We start from the raw sequence: 6,235 nt of genomic DNA, 5'->3' as shown, positions 1-6,235 counted from the left end.
CAATACGGCAAGGCCTCAGTTTGAGATTTTCCCGTAACGACCTCACTCTCGGTTATTAAGTAGTTAGTATAAACACACACAGCGTTAACTAAAAACAATGACATAGCTTGACTCTCGAGAAATCAAAACAATAGTCTAAGTAGAGAGGGAACTTGGGAGAACACGTTTGCTTTGTCGAGAATCATTCTATTTCAACCAGGATACAATGTTAAAATCAACAATCATCAATGATTGTATTAAAACTATACTACCCATTTTCGTAACAGCCATGCAACTTAAAAACTCGTTCAATTCTTGATTTAATCACAGGCCTATCCGATTTTCAATTCTTTGTAATTGTGACACTAAGACCTCTACTGATTGTGCGCTCAATACAATACCAACACACTTTGTTACCATGACAACTGGAAAAGTTGCCAAAATGATTCTTTATCTACATTTCATTTAGAGTGTAGTCTTTCAACAAGAATAAGTGAAAATTCTCAAGTAGCTTTTACGATGAAAAACTACATTCTCCCGACGAAGTATTGGTAATGTATGAAGAGAAGGAAAGGAGAAATCATCAAGTGAAACTGAACTTAAGTCTTTTAAATACTCTCTAGATCAGGAGTGGAATGAAAACAAATCAACAGTCTCTAGCAGCTCTTTTGGAAACACAAAGCCTCACACCCATCTCTAAATTAGGGCAAAATAACTCTTCCCAAATTTAGCTAACTAAATTTAGCTGTAGTGAACTGCCCACCGAGGCAACTGTTTCTTTATCCGTTTTTTTTTTTTTTTTTTTGCAATGATGCAACTGTGAAATAATTACTATGTTATTAGACCCCACTGAGAGGCTTATCAATCTTAATTGGAGTTTAACCTAAAGCGAATGCGTTAATTATCATATATATTGATATTATATATTTTTGTGTACCTTTCAAGTATATTATACAGTAATAAATGATTAAAACACTGCAACAAAACCCTACACAATTACAAGATTTTTTTTTACTACACGATTGCTCCCACACAAAATGTTAAATTTCTAGCCCAATTATTTCAACTCTCTCATTCAAACAATGACAAAATGGTCTCCTTGCCTTGCAAGTTTTGCAGGTCTATAATGCCAATGGGCTGCTATTCAAAACAGGACCCAAACAATTAAAAACCTAACCCTCTGAACATGCCCTTTAGATGAAAAAACTATCTTTGCAAACACAGGGACGAATTACCTTTAACTCCTCTTCCAACGATGTTAAGCATTGGAATTATTTTAAGGCCATTTACTCCAGTGAGAAAAACTGATACAAGCATAGAGTAAGACTAGACTTCTCTCCTAAAGGAACACAAAGAGATCAATGCTCCTTTTTTTCCCAGCTGCAAAGGCTACGCGGGTAAAACCACCTCAAAAGTGAGAAAACAAACACTGAGGAAAGATTTTCATTACGACTAAAAGAAATACGTTTGTAACTTGACTTCTCTTATACATACATTTGCAGTACATAAAGATGCAATCACAGGAAATTTCTGTTTAAAAGAATCTAAGTCCCAAACTAAGGGCAAGACAGGCCAGGGAACTTCTGGATTGTACTTGTGCCACTTCCTTCCATTCACATTGTTACACACATCCACTTACATTTACTTTCTGTACTCAAAAAGGAGTCTGAATTGAATTTCTACAAGTTTTGTTAACACTGACTTTAAGTTCCAAAGATCAACGTGCCGAAATTAAACTCCACTATATCGGAAATAATGTACAATAAAAATAAAAGCGACTCACGACCATTACCCTTAACTGAACAAAAAAAAAACAAAACAAAAAACAAACAAACAAAAATCCATGTTTAAGGCAACATGTGTTTGTGTGTACTGAACAATGTTAAGTTTCCTGCACCGCAAGCCCCTCATACATGATTTGTATAACTGATATCAATTACCATGGGTCCTATATGGCCTCCTTTGTCTCCCTCATAAGTAGGCTTAATAACAAAGAGCCGAGAAAATGTTCCAGCACTCTTATGACATGGGACACTACCTGGCTGATATGTCATCATGTTTTAATACGTACACGTATGCCTGTATACAAACTTTACAAGGCAGTATTTATTTCTTGACATCTTGACACATTTTGATCAAATTTCATGAACTGTAATCCTCTTCTATCTTTGTGATCCTGTACTTCTCCCTCAAAATGCTGGTTCTCTTTTGTTCTGTAGAATTTTTCGATCCAACTGATAAAATTATGTACATTTGGTGACATTCAGCAATAAGATCTTATGCAAGTTACAACAAAAAACTTCATATACATGTACTGTAATCAGCCAGGACACTGTCCTTGTTAGAGAATGAATACCACACACAAACATGGACAATACAGAACCTAAATCAAAGGCAATTGTCCATTACAGATCTCATCTGGCATTTTTTCATTACTTACTTTGGTTTGACCATTATTCATTCTTAAGTTTTCAACTTTTTTTTTACACAATATTTTATGTATGAAAAGAGCCATCTAGAATAACAGAAGGTGACAGAAGTTCTAACAAAAATCCTCATCACAGGTTTGTGATCATTGACAAACCATCTTCTAGGTGTCGCAGTTTAAGCCACTGTAGTTGTATTGAAGTGTAGCGTACGAGCTGTTGGTCGGTAGCTGGCCAAGAACTGATTTGCTTGCTGTGTAAGCAACTGTTGATCAGGTGTTTTGCCACATGCTACTTGTTCCCATGCTGTGTCAAGCTGCTAAGATAAACAAAAACGGGAATATAGTATTCTCATTTCTATACATGTACAATTGCAGTAACTACAAACAGGCTGTAACAGGCAAACTAATAATGGAATAGGAAAGAACGGTGTTTGTAATGATTTGTTCTCGGTCGCATGCTTTGAGAACAAAAACAGCAATAATAATATTACCTTTGGTGTTGATTTCTGAGGAGTCTCTTGAAATCGTAATAAGCGCATAGGATGCCCTTTTCTTCGGTGTCGCTGAAATGAAAAGATGCCATGGTTAAATATTAAGTAAGGTTAGAATTTAGAATTAAGAATTTTTTAAATTGTACTTTATTATAGTTATAGGATTTTTAAATTGCACATATCTTTATTTACCAGGGCAACTTTGGATACCAGCCTCCTTGCTGAATTGGCTACCCTGGTACAATAGTTACGTTACTTACTAAGGTTGTAAACTGACAAGATTTGAGATTTGTATTGGGGAACTAAGGTAGTTAAGTCCACACATGAGCCAAGTGGCTCATCAGGCCAGAGCTGATCCCTGTTTCTTAGCACGAAGCCACTAGGAGCATTTCTACTGCCCCCCTGGATGGGATGCTAGTCCATCACAGAGTTACCCCCAGCATAAAATTCGCTGGTACCCATTTATACACCTGGGTGGAGAGAGGCACTGTGAGAGTAAAATGTTTTGCCAAGACCGCAACGCATGTCCCCGGCCAGGGCTTGAACCCAGACCGCTCAATCTGGAGGCCAGCGCACCACCCACAAATTACAAAAACAAAAAAAACTTTCAAAACCAGAAACAAACAAAATGAAACAAAATCTACCAATCACACCCCACCGATGTGATATTTTAAAACCACTGCAGTTCAAGTAAACATCTGTTTCCTGAGAGGTTCACTAAGATAAGTGATGGTAGGGAAACAAGGAACCATTGATTGAGCAGGGCTTTCATTAGAAGCCGGCTACCGCCGGAGCTCCGGCAGCTGCGAGTCATCGAGTACTTGGCCATGTTTGTCAACAAATAATTCAAAAATATAACTCTTAAAATGTTTACAGCCTACCCATTTTTCAGTTCAAATAAATCTGATAAAATAAAGTGCACACTTGCCTTGAGAATTTTAGAATAAAGCATATATCAACACGATTTCTGTACCGCGACGGATCGCAACTGATTGAGAAACGCTCAGCCATTTTCAGCGGTATCTTAATGAAATTTAGCCTCGCTCCCAAACTATTACCATGTGGTTGGTTGAACAAAGATGGCGGCCAAGCGCAGCCTCGAACAGACTGAAGTGTTTTCATTCTTTACAAAGAAACCAGGAACTGGAACAGGTATTTTGAATAAATTTTGACTTTGCAATTATTTTCTCATAAACTGTTATGAGAAAATTCTCCATTGGACAGACATTTCTTTATTATTTGGAAAATGTAGAAAAGCCAACAGTAGCCTCTTTTCAGCTAACTACTGGAAATCTTAAGTTTTGTTCTTCATTGTACTTTGCCGATTCTTTGTATACCTGAGCGTGTGCAATGCTGTTTCACTAACTTTCATTTAGAAGACAAGTAGTTCGTTATCGGGTCATTTGAGTTTCTTTTTATTATTACAATCTACTTTCCGTTCCCCCAGAAACTAGTCAGCTGAACTACTTTTCACTAATGAAGTTTTATTAGTTTTCTCGGAGGTTAGCCAGCTGAAATGCTTTTCACTAATGGAGTTTTTAATGCTTTCTATTCATAGGATAATTTTTTCTTGCTGTCGGTAACACCAATTCAGAATTTCAAATTTAAGTATCTCACTTTTAATTTCCTAAGTTTGTTCTATCTTAATCTCAGCCTGTGTGATTTTAATCCTAGCACTCTATTTTTAATTTTGGAAGCCTCGTGGTGTTGATTAGAATTCGCTTCCTTAATTAAGTACTTTCCGCTCGTATTGTATACTTGAAGTTACATTAGCATATTGTAAACACTTGACGTGTAAAGGATGATATATAAGCAAGTACGTTTGTAAAGCTTTTTTGATTACATCGATTACATCGATTACATCGGCTACATCCTTACGATTTTACAGCGGCTACTCCGCCGAGTATGTCAGTTTCACCCGCGACGTTAGAGTGCAGAATAAACTACTGTTGGACCAAGTTATGTCTCTTCCTTGACGTCCGTAGTGAAGACCATTGAAGTAGATCCTCGTGTACCAGGAAATCGTGACGAATTTCCGTTCCCGCAGCCAAGCAGTGCTCTCCAGAGTTAGATTCCCCCAGTTGTCAGTTCAAGTGTCCGTTCAGTCCAAAATTTACAGTGTTGCAGGAAAAACTTATCGTCACAGTAGCTTACCGAGGAAACCTATCGTCACAAAACCCATTGTGTTGTTTTTCGCTTAGTTAAGAATATTAATTGCAGAAAACAAAGCCACACATTCCAATGATTCAGATGAAACTTCGCCAGTCAACCCAACTGAAAGTATACCTGAAGTCACAGATCATGCCTCGTCATCTCCGCAATCTTCCGAAACTCCTGAGCCAGACAAAGGGCCATTAGCCGAAGAAATGAAATACTTTATTCACTCATCATTTGGAGATTTTCCCGTAACGACCTCACTCTCGGTTATTAAGTAGTTAGTATAAACACACACAGCGTTAACTAAAAACAATGACATAGCTTGACTCTCGAGAAATCAAAACAATAGTCTAAGTAGAGAGGGAACTTGGGAGAACACGTTTGCTTTGTCGAGAATCATTCTATTTCAACCAGGATACAATGTTAAAATCAACAATCATCAATGATTGTATTAAAACTATACTACCCATTTTCGTAACAGCCATGCAACTTAAAAACTCGTTCAATTCTTGATTTAATCACAGGCCTATCCGATTTTCAATTCTTTGTAATTGTGACACTAAGACCTCTACTGATTGTGCGCTCAATACAATACCAACACACTTTGTTACCATGACAACTGGAAAAGTTGCCAAAATGATTCTTTATCTACATTTCATTTAGAGTGTAGTCTTTCAACAAGAATAAGTGAAAATTCTCAAGTAGCTTTTACGATGAAAAACTACATTCTCCCGACGAAGTATTGGTAATGTATGAAGAGAAGGAAAGGAGAAATCATCAAGTGAAACTGAACTTAAGTCTTTTAAATACTCTCTAGATCAGGAGTGGAATGAAAACAAATCAACAGTCTCTAGCAGCTCTTTTGGAAACACAAAGCCTCACACCCATCTCTAAATTAGGGCAAAATAACTCTTCCCAAATTTAGCTAACTAAATTTAGCTGTAGTGAACTGCCCACCGAGGCAACTGTTTCTTTATCCGTTTTTTTTTTTTTTTTTTTGCAATGATGCAACTGTGAAATAATTACTATGTTATTAGACCCCACTGAGAGGCTTATCAATCTTAATTGGAGTTTAACCTAAAGCGAATGCGTTAATTATCATATATATTGATATTATATATTTTTGTGTACCTTTCAAGTATATTATACAGTAATAAATGATTAAAACACTGCAACAAAA

General features: G+C 36.7%; 1 long non-coding RNA gene across 1 annotated transcript; it reads right to left on the bottom strand.

The window, feature by feature from the left end:
- Positions 1-965: 965 nt before the first annotated feature.
- On the bottom strand, positions 966-3,286 carry LOC149097898 (uncharacterized). Its single transcript, XR_016203891.1, has 2 exons — positions 2,899-3,286; positions 966-2,721 (listed from the first exon to the last, which is right to left on the bottom strand). It is a non-coding gene; the product is annotated as an uncharacterized LOC149097898 (long non-coding RNA).
- Between the last annotated feature and the right edge of the window lie 2,949 nt (positions 3,287-6,235).

The sequence above is a fragment of the Orbicella faveolata genome, unplaced genomic scaffold (assembly GCF_042242905.1).
Source record: "Orbicella faveolata isolate gen_17 unplaced genomic scaffold, um_ofav_v1 contig_46, whole genome shotgun sequence".
NCBI lineage: Eukaryota > Metazoa > Cnidaria > Anthozoa > Scleractinia > Merulinidae > Orbicella > Orbicella faveolata.
Note: the sequence above shows the minus strand (reverse complement) of the source record. Positions and strands in the feature narration are given on the sequence as shown.